Source organism: Schistocerca americana, chromosome 11, assembly GCF_021461395.2.
Source record: "Schistocerca americana isolate TAMUIC-IGC-003095 chromosome 11, iqSchAmer2.1, whole genome shotgun sequence".
Taxonomy (NCBI): Eukaryota; Metazoa; Arthropoda; class Insecta; order Orthoptera; family Acrididae; genus Schistocerca; species Schistocerca americana.
The window spans coordinates 110,125,966-110,138,676 of record NC_060129.1 but is presented as its reverse complement, the minus strand read 5'-3'; the positions used below and the strand labels follow the sequence as shown (position 1 = coordinate 110,138,676).

At 44.4% G+C, this 12,711-nt stretch overlaps 1 long non-coding RNA gene and 1 other non-coding gene across 2 annotated transcripts in view; both read right to left on the bottom strand.

Annotated features, from left to right (window-relative positions):
• Positions 1-12,711, bottom strand: part of LOC124553925 — a 285,286-nt gene that overhangs the window by 197,420 nt on the left and 75,155 nt on the right. The gene's annotated exons all lie outside the window — the stretch shown is intronic.
• Positions 10,236-10,309, bottom strand: Trnar-gcg. The gene has a single exon. It is a non-coding gene; the product is annotated as a tRNA-Arg (tRNA).

Here is a 12,711-nt window from a genome sequence, read left to right as displayed (position 1 = left end):
TACTCTTTATTTGGATTACGTCCAATGTTTTATATCCCAGATGTGGATAAATGTCGTAGAGATATGAAAAACAATCATTTTCACAGCATCGAACACACCATACAAATGCCGCAATTTTACGTTTGCCACTGTACCAGTACATTATGACCCAACAGAATTGACCTGGAGCCAAGTTCAGGGATTTGAATCGGAAAATAACAAGACTGTTACGGTGCCAGACGTACTGGAACTAACGCACGCAGCTTTTTCACACGTCACTGCCGAACCCTGGCGGGATGTAGAACGGCTCGTCATAAAAGAAGACGAGAAAATACGGCGCCTGCTTAGCTTCGTGCATTCTGTTGTTGATCGACTCGTTATCAACGTAACAGATCGCGGCTCCAGTACTGAAATGTATTTCTCGGATTCGGATGAGGAAGGAGCTAAGAGATTACCAGACGACTGACTGTAATTAATACCTTCAGTGACTGCAGTATTCAACAGTTCGGTGAAATCCCTTTAGTACGCTTTGCATCACTCATAGCTCACTCAGAAAAATTATTTTGTGTTTACGTTAGGAATTTCCATCACTGCCGTTTGTAATTAGAATACTATGGGAACGAGAGCATTTTATGCTTTACGTCTTGTCACCTAAGAAGCGCGCGCTTCAGTCCGGAACCGCGCGACTGCTACGGTCGCACGTTCGAATCCTGCCTCGGGAATGGATGTATGTGGTGTCCTTAGGTTGGTTAGGTTTAAGTAGTTCTAAATTCTAGGGGACTGATGACCACATATGTTAAGTCCCATAGTGCTCACAAGGGAACCTCCCCATCGCACCCCCCTCAGATTTAATTATAACTTGGCACAGTGGATAGGCCTTGAAAAACTGTACACAGATCAATCGAGAAAACAGGAAGAAGTTGTGTGGAACTATGAAACAAATAAGCAAAATACAAAAACTGAGTAGTCCATGAGCAAGATAGGCAACATCAACGATAGTTTGAGCTCTGGAGCGCCGTGGTCCCGTGGTTAGCGTGAGCAGCTGCGGAACGAGAGGTCTTTGGTTCAAGTCTTCCCTCGAGCGGAAAGTTTAATTTATTTAATTTAAATTATGATCATCACATCCACAAGAAAACCTACATCGGGCAAGGTAGAAGGATCTTTTTACCCATTCGCCAAGTGTACAAGTTAGGTGGGTCGACAACATATTCCTGTCATGTGACGCACATGCCGTCACCAGTGTCGTATAGAATGTATCAGACGTGTTTACCTGTGGAGGAATCGGTTGACCTATGACATTGCGATCAAATGTTTTCGGTTCCCATTGGAGAGGCACGTCCTTTCGTCTACTAATCGCACGGTTTTGCGGTGCGGTCGCAAAACACAGACACTAATTACAGTGAACAGAGACGTCAATGAACGAACGGACAGATCATAACTTTGCGGAAATAAAAAAAGTAAACTTCTCACTCGAGGGAATACTTGAACCAATTACCTCTCGCTCCGCAGCTGCTCACGCTAACCACGTGACCACGGCGCTCTTGAGCTCACACTCTCCTTGAAGTTGCCTATCTTGCGCATGAACTACTCAGTTTGTATATTTTGCTTATTTTTTTCATAGTTCCACGCAAATTCTTCCTGTTTTCTCGATTGATCTGTGTTCAGTTTTTCAAGGCCTATCCACTGTGCCAACTTATAACTAAATCTGAGGGGGATGCGATGGGGAGGTTCCCTTGTCAGAGCCATTTGAACCATTCAGACTGAAGAAATACATCGAAGCAATTCAAACAAGGGGGGAGAGGGCTGCTAGATTTGTTACAGGTAGGTTCAAACAACACTTAATTTTTACGGAGATGCTTCAGGAACTCAAATGGAAATCCATGGAGGGAAGGCGGCGTTGTTTTCTATTAAGAAAATATAGAGAACCGGCTACTGAACGATTGTACCACCAACATACATTTCACGTAATGGCCATCAAAATAAGGTAAGAGAGGTTAAGACATATGTTTTTTCCTCGCTCTATTTGCGAGTGGAACACGAAAGGATGTGACTAGTAATTTTGAAGGTTCCCACTGCCACGGACCGTAGGGTGGTATAACATCCACGATATATGTAATTTTTTATTACGAGTGGAATATGAACGTGTGGATAATATTCATTCAATTATGTAATTATTTCTTAAAAAGATGATAATTATGTAAAAGAGACAATATTCGTCTCACATTCTTTGTTAATCTATGTCATTCTTTTCTTTTCTTTTGTACCGTTTTGTCTCCTTCTGATGTACATCGCCGACGGAAGGCGCGAATCGATTTGAGGTCTGTTAAATGAAAAACATTTAATGTAAAATTATTGTACTTTTATGTTCATTTGTTGGTAAAACAAATAGAGCCAAATGCGTTAAAACTATTTATGATTAATTATTGAAAGTTCACTTCCTCTTTTAATTATAATTTTGTTTTAACATAGCCACAAGAAGCGCAGCCATTGTTAGTTGCGATTATATAGCAACTTCGTCTGTACTTCTAGTTGCAAATAGCATGGGTTTGTGTTAAACTAATTTTCAAAACAATTAAATAATTTTTTTATTGGTGGCATCAATTTAAATGATTTAATGGGAAGAGGAAAATCTTAATTAAAAAAGAAATCCTCTATCTTTTGTTGGCCGCCATCTTAACTTTTATTACAGCGGCAAATTTAAATTACTTGAAACAGCAAACTTTCAATATTCCGATGTGTTAGAAATAAATGTGCACCGGTGGTACTGAACTCTATAAAAGAAAAATTTAATCGAATCAGAGTGCATTTTCTAAGAACAAGATTTCATTGCTCATGTATGAGGCCAAAATTAAACTACGGACGAATCACGGAGAAAATTATTTTTTTGGTAGCATACGTCAGTGTTGTGTGCGGGTGGTATTCTGTGGTTCCGCTTCATGATCAATTTGCTAAGAATAATTAAATCCATCGCAGACAAAAATTATAAAAGCTCTGATGTACGATCTGTAATTCTAGTGATATGGACACAGCTTACAGTCAATATTATTACACTACGTCAGGTGGAATTCTTGTGCAATTTGAACATAATAATTATCCGGGAGAAGTTGTAGTATGAATAATGCATTATACATGTGTACAATATTGTCATTTACAAAATCAAATTAATGCAACTACTAAAAAACCAGAGTGAATTCAAACCACAGAATACTATAGAGCAGGGCTTCCCAACCTTTTCAGCTGGCGGACCCTTCTTCAGTCGAAAATCCATGGCGGACCCCTAGTCAGTCAAGAGCACATCCAGACACTTGCTAGTGGATTTACTCCCTTTGTTCAAAACACTATAGGTTGATTAAAATTACTTGGTAATTGAAATTTCACACGATGGAGCCGTCTTCCTCCAAGAGCAATCAATGTCACGTCCAAACTGTTCGCTGCTGACAAGCTGCCGCTTATGGTCTGTTCACTTCCACTACTTGGCTACTATTGTGTAAGGAACATGCATATTTCGTAACAGTCGTGTGTGTGTGTGTGTGATTTTTTGTGAAATCCGAAGAAAAATGTTCAAATGTATGTAAAGTCTTCCTTTGGTCGTCCTCCCTCCTTATTCATTTCAACTGGAAACTTCCCTTGTTGTGAAGACGATGGAGAAACTGCACCCTTCTTCAGTGATCCTGACTTCAGCCACCGATCCACATTAGAACTAATAAACTGGTCAAATAGGTTGTGCACTGACAAAGCAAGTTTAACATTGAAACTTCCTGGCAGATTAAAACTGTGTGCCCGACCGAGACTCGAACTCGGGACCTTTGCCTTTCGCGGGCAAGTGCTCTACCAACTGAGCTACCGAAGCACGACTCACGCCCGGTACTCACAGCTTCACTTCTGCCAGTACCTCGTCTCCTACCTTCCAAAGGTCCCGAGTTCGAGTCTCGGTCGGGCACACAGTTTTAATCTGCCAGGAAGTTTCATATCAGCGCACACTCCGCTGCAGAGTGATAATCTCATTCTGGAAACATCCCCCAGGCTGTGGCTAAGCCATGTCTCCGCAATATCCTTTCTTTCAGGAGTGCTAGTTCTGCAAGGTTCGCAGGAGAGCTTCTGTAAAGTTTGGAAGGTAGGAGACGAGGTACTGGCAGAAGTGAAGCTGTGAGTACCGGGCGTGAGTCGTGCTTCGGTAGCTCAGTTGGTAGAGCACTTGCCCGCGAAAGGCAAAGGTCCCGAGTTCGAGTCTCGGTCGGGCACACAGTTTTAATCTGCCAGGAAGTTTCATATCAGCGCACACTCCGCTGCAGAGTGATAATCTCATTCTGGAAACATCCCCCAGGCTGTGGCTAAGCCATGTCTCCGCAATATCCTTTCTTTCAGGAGTGCTAGTTCTGCAAGGTTCGCAGGAGAGCTTCTGTAAAGTTTGGAAGGTAGGAGACGAGGTACTGGCAGAAGTGAAGCTGTGAGTACCGGGCGTGAGTCGTGCTTCGGTAGCTCAGTTGGTAGAGCACTTGCCCGCGAAAGGCAAAGGTCCCGAGTTCGAGTCTCGGTCGGGCACACAGTTTTAATCTGCCAGGAAGTTTCATATCAGCGCACACTCCGCTGCAGAGTGATAATCTCATTCTGGAAACATCCCCCAGGCTGTGGCTAAGCCATGTCTCCGCAATATCCTTTCTTTCAGGAGTGCTAGTTCTGCAAGGTTCGCAGGAGAGCTTCTGTAAAGTTTGGAAGGTAGGAGACGAGGTACTGGCAGAAGTGAAGCTGTGAGTACCGGGCGTGAGTCGTGCTTCGGTAGCTCAGTTGGTAGAGCACTTGCCCGCGAAAGGCAAAGGTCCCGAGTTCGAGTCTCGGTCGGGCACACAGTTTTAATCTGCCAGGAAGTTTCATATCAGCGCACACTCCGCTGCAGAGTGATAATCTCATTCTGGAAACATCCCCCAGGCTGTGGCTAAGCCATGTCTCCGCAATATCCTTTCTTTCAGGAGTGCTAGTTCTGCAAGGTTCGCAGGAGAGCTTCTGTAAAGTTTGGAAGGTAGGAGACGAGGTACTGGCAGAAGTGAAGCTGTGAGTACCGGGCGTGAGTCGTGCTTCGGTAGCTCAGTTGGTAGAGCACTTGCCCGCGAAAGGCAAAGGTCCCGAGTTCGAGTCTCGGTCGGGCACACAGTTTTAATCTGCCAGGAAGTTTCATATCAGCGCACACTCCGCTGCAGAGTGATAATCTCATTCTGGAAGTTTAACATTAATTAATGATGCCTGGGGCCGCATACGTGCCAGCGAGCGCTGTGATTGGTCGACAAAGCTCGCTCCGCGCATGCCTAAAAGGTTTCAGCGCATCTAGCGCCGTGAGCCGGCGCATAAAAAAAAATGGCTCTGAGCACTATGGGACTTAACATCTTAGGTCATCAGTCACCTAGAACTTAGAACTACTTAAACCTAACTAACCTAAGGACATCACACACATCCACGCCCGAGGCAGGATTCGAACCTGCGACCGTAGCAGTCCCGCGGTTCCGAGCGCACAAACGACCCCCGTATTGCTGCGAAACAGTCGATCAGAGAAGCCGCATTCTCCCGCACTAAATTGTGTATGCGTTCTCACTTAGGAACCGCAAATGCTGCTTGCGGATACGACCTGAAGTAAAAGTACACATGTTTTTCGCACGAAAAGCAATAGTGATGAATTTGATTTTCACATTTTTATTCAATAATTTTACTCATTATTTTACACGATTTGGTGAAAGGTGGCCGCGGACCCCCTAGAAAGAGCCGGCGGACCCCTAAGGGGTCCGCGGACCACGGGTTGAGAAGCCCTACCATAGAGTATCGTATCATCCATATTCATTGCACTTGTCGATGTTGATGATACACAAAAACCGCCCAGTGGCTTGCGGAGTATATGTGCAGATGTAGATGTAGATCTATATCACTGTACAGAAGAGTCTACACGAATCTTATCTTTTTCCCCGCAGTCACTTTTCCGGTCTTCGTTGACTGGGCTAAAGTGCGCGTCATTTACGACGGCGGCCGAGTTTAGGTTCGTTCTGCGCATCTGACGTCACAAAACACAGTCAGCCAATGAACAGAGAACGACGTTGCCAGAGCTCGACTGCAGTGCAGAGCACGGACGAGTGTCTTCAGTTTTAGAAACTTTCAGTCATAAATAAAGTAATAGAACGAAAGCAGTGTCTTGATAGCAGACTTTCTTTTATAGAACGTTTGTAAAAAGCATTCTTTATATCAATTGCTTCATATTCTATTAATTGATTAAACCAAAGAAGCAATAAGCCTCCTAATTCAGGTGATAGCAAGGAAAGGTGTTTGTACCATTCTCACTAACCGCTTTTTCGCAGTAAAGAACAGCGGTAATTGTTTATTTCCTATTGTACTTCGACGAAACGTGAGTAATTCATAGTCATACCAACAGTGTTTGTCGGTATTTTGCGTGACATTTTAAAGTCCTCCGGCAGGCAAATTGAACGTTGAGCCGTGTTAGTGTAGTGGTTATAGTATAGGGCTGCCAAGCGAAAGTTTCTAAGTTCGATCCTTGTTCAGTGCTTAATATTTTCTTTATTTAAAAACAATATCGAAGTGTCTTACTTCATGAATTTTATTCGTTTGAATGTAATTTTTTGAAATTTCTAGTGGCAACTAAAATCGACCATATGGAAAGTATACGCTATGGACTTTTACCTCTGCAAACTCTGCAATGATTTACTACATCTAATGTTGCACAATAACTGCGTTCAACTTCGAAACAAAATTAAGTCATTTATGGGGGGAAGGTATCAATCAAGAAGATGTGTAAAAATAAAATTTTTAGGCCAAATAGTTTTTGTGAAATCGAATGATACGTGTGTCAAATCACTCGAAACACCATGTGTCTGTACAGGCGAGCAGTGCAATGATGATAAAATGGCGCACATCGCGGAATGCGGGGAGCACGTCTCTGTAGCAGCGAAAGGGTTAATGCGGCCGTGGTGGCTTTACTTCATAAACTACGCGCTCCCTCCTAAACGTAAGTTTGCGAACTATGCTATACTATGGCGCTGCTTGTCTTGGCGCGTACAACTGGCAACGCAGCAATCTCCCGCGTCTGGGCGGGCATGCGCGAACCGCCAAGATAGAATTGAACTGTAGCAGAGAGGAAGATGCTCAGCCTCGGTGTGACGTCAGCTGGTGGGAATGTCGGTGCCGGGTGTTAGCAGGCCGGGCTCTACTCGATGTACTCGATGGCGGTCACGGCCGAAGGACGGAACGGAATGCCAGCGAGAAACCAGTCCCGTAAGCTCTCGCCTCCCCACTGTGACTCAGCTCCTGGGCGGTCGACCGCTACTTGGGCAGACTAGACCACCGTGTCTGAGATCGCGCGCGCGCGCCAGCAGTAAAGCTGGAATGAAACACCCATATCAGGCCCCCCTGCCCCCTCCCCATATTTCACGAGGAGAGCCCGGCAAGTGCCACAATACGATTTCCTAGAAAGGCTCGGCAGCAGACGAGTCGAAAATATCCCCAGATACTCGGTCGCTTCTGGGAAAATGTCGTTCCACGTGTGCTGTTGTTGTAGCCTTCAGTCCTGAGACTGGTTCGATGCAGCTCTCCATGCTGCTAAATCCTGTGCAAGCTTCTTCAATTCCTAGTACCTACTGCAGCCCACATCCTTCTGAATCTGCTTAGTGTACTCATCTCTTGGTCTCCCTCGACGATTTTTACCCTCCAGTACTAAATTGGTGATCCCTTGATGCCTCAGAACATGTCCTACCAACCGATCCCTTCTTCTAGTCGCGCCACAAACTCCTCCCCAATTCTATTCAATACCTCCTCATCAGTTATGTGATCTACCCATCTAATCTTCAGCATTCTTCTGTAGCACCACATTTCGAAAACTTCTATTCTCTTCTTGTCCAAACTATTTATTGTTCACGTTTCACTTCCATACATGGCTACACTCCATACAAATACTTTCAGAAACAACTTCCTGACACTTAAATCTGTACTGGATGTTTACAAATTTCTCTTCTTCAGAAACGCTTTCCTTGCCATTGCCAGTCTACATTTTATATCCTCTCTACTTCGACCATCATCAGTTATTTTGTTCCCCAAATAGCAAAACTCGTTTACTACTTTAAGTGTCTCATTTCCTAATCTAATTCCCGCAGCATCGCCCGACTTAATTCGACTACATTCCATTATCCCCGTTTTGCTTTTGTTGATGTTCATCTTATACCTTCCTTTCAAGACACTGTCCATTCCGTTCAACTGATCTTCCAAGTCCTTTGCTGTCTCTGACAGAATTACAATGTCATCGGCGAGCCTCTAAGTTTTTATTTCTTCTCCATGGATTTTAATACCTACTCAGAACTTTTCTTTCGTTTCCTTTACTGCTTGCTCAATATACAGATTGAATAACATCGGGGAGAGGCTACAACCCTGTCTCACACTCTTCCCAACCACTGCTTCCCTTTCATGTCCCTCGACTCTTATAACTGCCATCTGCTTTCTGTACAAATTGTAAATAGCCTTTCGCTCCCTGTATTTTACCCCTGCCACCTTCATAATTTGAAAGAGAGTATTCCAGTTAACATTGTCAAAAGCTTTCTCTAAGTCTACAAATGCTGGAAACATAGGTTTGCCTTTCCGTAATCTATTTTCTAAGATAAGTCGTAGGGTCAGTATTGCCTCACGTGTTCCAACATTTCTACGGAATCTAAACTGATCTTCCGCGAGGTCGGCTTCTACCAGTTTTTCGAATCGTCTGTACAGAATTCGCGTTAGTATTTTGCAGCTGTGACTTATTAAACTGATAGTTCGGTAATTTTTACATCTGTCAACTCCTGCTTTCTTTGGGATTGGAATTATTATATTCTTCTTGAAGTCTGAGGGAATTTCGCCTGTCTCATACATCTTGCTCACCAGATGGTAGAGTTTTGTAAGGACTATTCGACGTAATTTCGATGGCTTTCAGCAGGCGATAATCTCAGCACATATTACGGAGGGAAAAAGAACGTAGTGACATTGCAGTTTGAGCTCGTAAATTTTGTTTGTAAGATAACTTATTCTTCTACTTTAAGTTCAAACGAAAGTTTATTGGTTTACAAGAAATTTGTGGAGAACTAACTTATAATAATAATATTAATAATAATTTCGTTTAAGTTCAAAAACAAAAAATGCCTCTTCTTTAGGAGTTAATAAACTTCTACCAAGATGGGTAGATAAGCCCGCATCTCGTGGTCGTGCGGTAGCGTTCTCGCTTCCCACGCCCGGGTTCTCGGGTTCGATTCCCGGCGGGGTCAGGGATTTTCTCTGCCTCGTGATGGCTGGGTGTTGTATGCTGTCCTTAGGTTAGTTAGGTTTAAGTAGTTCTAAGTTCTAGGGGACTGATGACCATAGATGTTAAGTCCCATAGTGCTCAGAGCCATTTGAACCATTTGGGTAGATAAGTGAGAAACAGAAATAAACAATTTTGGATTTCGAACACTCGGCTGAAAAGTGTGACGCAGCGACGCTTGCCACTCTGTTACCGCTTTAGTTGAAAAACTTTCTCGCTAAAAGGCACACAAAGTACGTCTCAAACTGTGACCGCCGTTTTCTCAGGAGCGGCCGAGTATCTAATGGACAAGCCGAGGCAGGTTTTCGCTCATGTTGTCCCCCTCCGTTAACAGAGCGAAGTTTCTGGGAAGTCGAGTAATGGCACGCCCTGTTGTTCCCGTGAGAAACGGGTTTGAGATGGCGAAACGAGATTTCTGGCATAGGATAGCACTCAGAGAGAACACTATTCTACCATGCGGCAAAAAGGCGGACTTTTCGTATCTCCCGCGATGTACACACATGAAAAAAAGTTTTGCATGACCTCGCTTCCGAGAGTTCCGGAACCTGTACAGAAAATTGGAAAAGAGAGCAACATAAACATCACTTCCGCCCTTTTTGTTGCTCATGAAAACCACACACTGCATGTTGTACCACCATACAGGGAGACCTTCAGAACTGGTGGTCCAGACTGCTGTATACACCGGTACCTCTCATACCCAGTAGCACGTCCTCCTGCATTGATGCATGCCTGTATTCGTCGTGGCATACTATCCACAAGTTCATCAAGGCACTGTTGGTCCAGATTGTCCCACTCCTCAACAGCGATTCGGCGTCGATCCCTCAGAGTGGTTGGTGGGCCACGACGTGCATAAACAGCCTTTTACAATCTATCCCAGGCATAATGAGATTTTCACTCTGCAGCGGAGTGTGCGCTGATATGAAACTTCCTGGCAGATTAAAACTCTGTGCCGGACCGAGACTCGAACTCGGGACCTTTGCTTCCGCGGGCAAACGCTCTACCAACTGAGCTACCCAAGCACGACTCACACCCCGTCTTGACAGCTTATGCCAATACCTCGTCTCGAGGTCCCGAGTTCGAGTCTCGGTCCGGCAGACAGTTTTAATCTGCCATGAAGTTTCATATCCCAGACATGTTCGATAGGGTTCATGTCTGGAGAACATGCTGGCCACTCTAGTCGAGCCATGTCGTAATCCTGAAGGAAGTCATTCACAATATGTGCACGATGGGGGCGCGAACTGTCGTCCACGAAGGCGAATGCCTCGCCAATATGCTGCCGATACGGTTGCACTGTCGGTTGGATGATGGCATTCACGTATCGTACAGCCGTTACGGCGCCTTCCATGACCACCAGAGGTCTACGTCGGTCCCACGTAATGTCACCTTAAAACAGCAGGGAACCTCCACCTTGCTGGACTCGCTGGACCGTGCGTCTAAGGCGTTCAGCCCGATCGGGTTGCCCCCAAACACGTCTCCGACGATAGTCTAGTTGAAGGCATATGTGACACTCATCCGTGAAGAGAACGTGATGCCAATCCTGAACGGCCCATTCGGCAAGCTGCTGGGTCCATCTGTAACGCGCTGTCGTAGTTACAAAGATGGACCTCGCGCTGTACATCGGGAGTGTAGTTGCGCATCATGCAGCCTATTGCGCACAGTTTGAGTCATAACACGACGTCCTGTGGCTGCACGAAAAGCATTATTGAACGTGGTGGCGTTTCTGTCAGGGTTCCTGCGAGCCATAATCCGTCGGTAGCGGTCATCCACTGCAGTAGTAGCGCTTGGGAGGCCTGAGCGAGGAATGTTCCTGTCTCTCTGTATCTCCTCCATGTCCGAACAACGTCACTTTGGTTCACTCCGAGATGCCTGGACACATGTTGAGAGCCCTTCCAGGCACAAAGTAACAATGCGGACGCGATCGAACCGCGATATTGACAGTCTAGGCATGGTTGAACTACAGACAACACGAGCCGTGTACCACCTCCTTGGTGGAATGACCGGAACTGATCGGCTGTCGGACCCCCTCCGTCTAATAGGCGCTGATCATGCATGGTTGTTTAGATATCTGGGCGGTTTAGTGACAACTCTCAACAATCAAAGGGACTGTGTCTGTGATACAATATCTACAGTCAACGTCCATCTTCGGGAGTTCTCGAAACTGGGGTGCTGCAAAACTTTTTTTGATGTGTGTATGTACGAGTGGCTGAAGACTTTTGCAATGGAATGACGTAATTTTTTAAGTCATCGGTAGCTGGTGCAGTGATAATTAGTGCGCCTCTGGTACAAGGTAAGTGACGCAATTACATGTTTACTTTTGTTCCGAGAATGTGCTTTTTCATAAGCTTGTGAACCGACTTGTCGTCAGTTCCTCGTTTAATAAACGACTGTTTCATGAGTCTGCCGTATTTGCAACTTCGTTAGGATGTTAGCGAGGTGACAGTGTGTAAAATCCGCTTTGTTCTGACGAAAGAAGCAAATTTTAACAAGGCAACTGGGGAAATGTAGGTGACACTCGAAATTCGCCACCGATGAATGTTTGTATAGTAAAGGGGATGGACCAATGACCACATTGTAAAACTTATAGAACTTTACCGTGAAATACCTCTTTTTTGTGAAAATTGACGCATGAACATTACACAAACAATAACGTACAAAAATGGTTTACAAAGATCAACATCTTTTGCAACGAACTATTTTTACTCTTTAATTTTTTTCTGTCTTTCCCTCAGTTGCTCTAAATTCGTAGAGGTATGTACTGTGTATGTAACTAAATGAAGGCAGTTTGCTTATTGTCATACACGTTTCGCTGCTTTTATTTGGGAAGCATCATCAGTGGCCAGAAATAGATGTTTCTTTTTATACATACAATAAACGTGTTATGTGGTAGATATGATTCTGTATTACTGTGGTGTGCGTACTGTAAGACCTTCGGTACACACACCATCAGATTATTTCACTTGTCGCTCTAACGAAGTAGGCGAGTGTTAGCAATATGTCTCGTGGTCTTATCATGGCGTGTTTATCTTCTGCCGTTAGGTCAGACGATAGAAAAGCCACTTGCACGCTTAGAGTAGCAGATTGACGGTGACCAACTTTAAACACAACTTGATTAGTTTTCACACACATTTATTAAAATAATAACAAGCTTAAAAATAACTTGACTTGGTTCTGGATGCTATTTACAATTAACAACCTGAAGTTCCTTTGGTCTTGGTACGTTAATCTTATTCTCACATATCTCTGATACTTGACAAAGTGTCTATACATTTATCTTTATGGCTATGTACAGAAATATGATAAACTTATTAGGTGCAGACTGCAACTTGACTACAGACTAATGCAGACTGACTAATCGAAGGTCTGTACACTCGTTATAATACCTCGCGCGTTCAGGTATCACTGCGCGAGTGTGATCCGCGAGG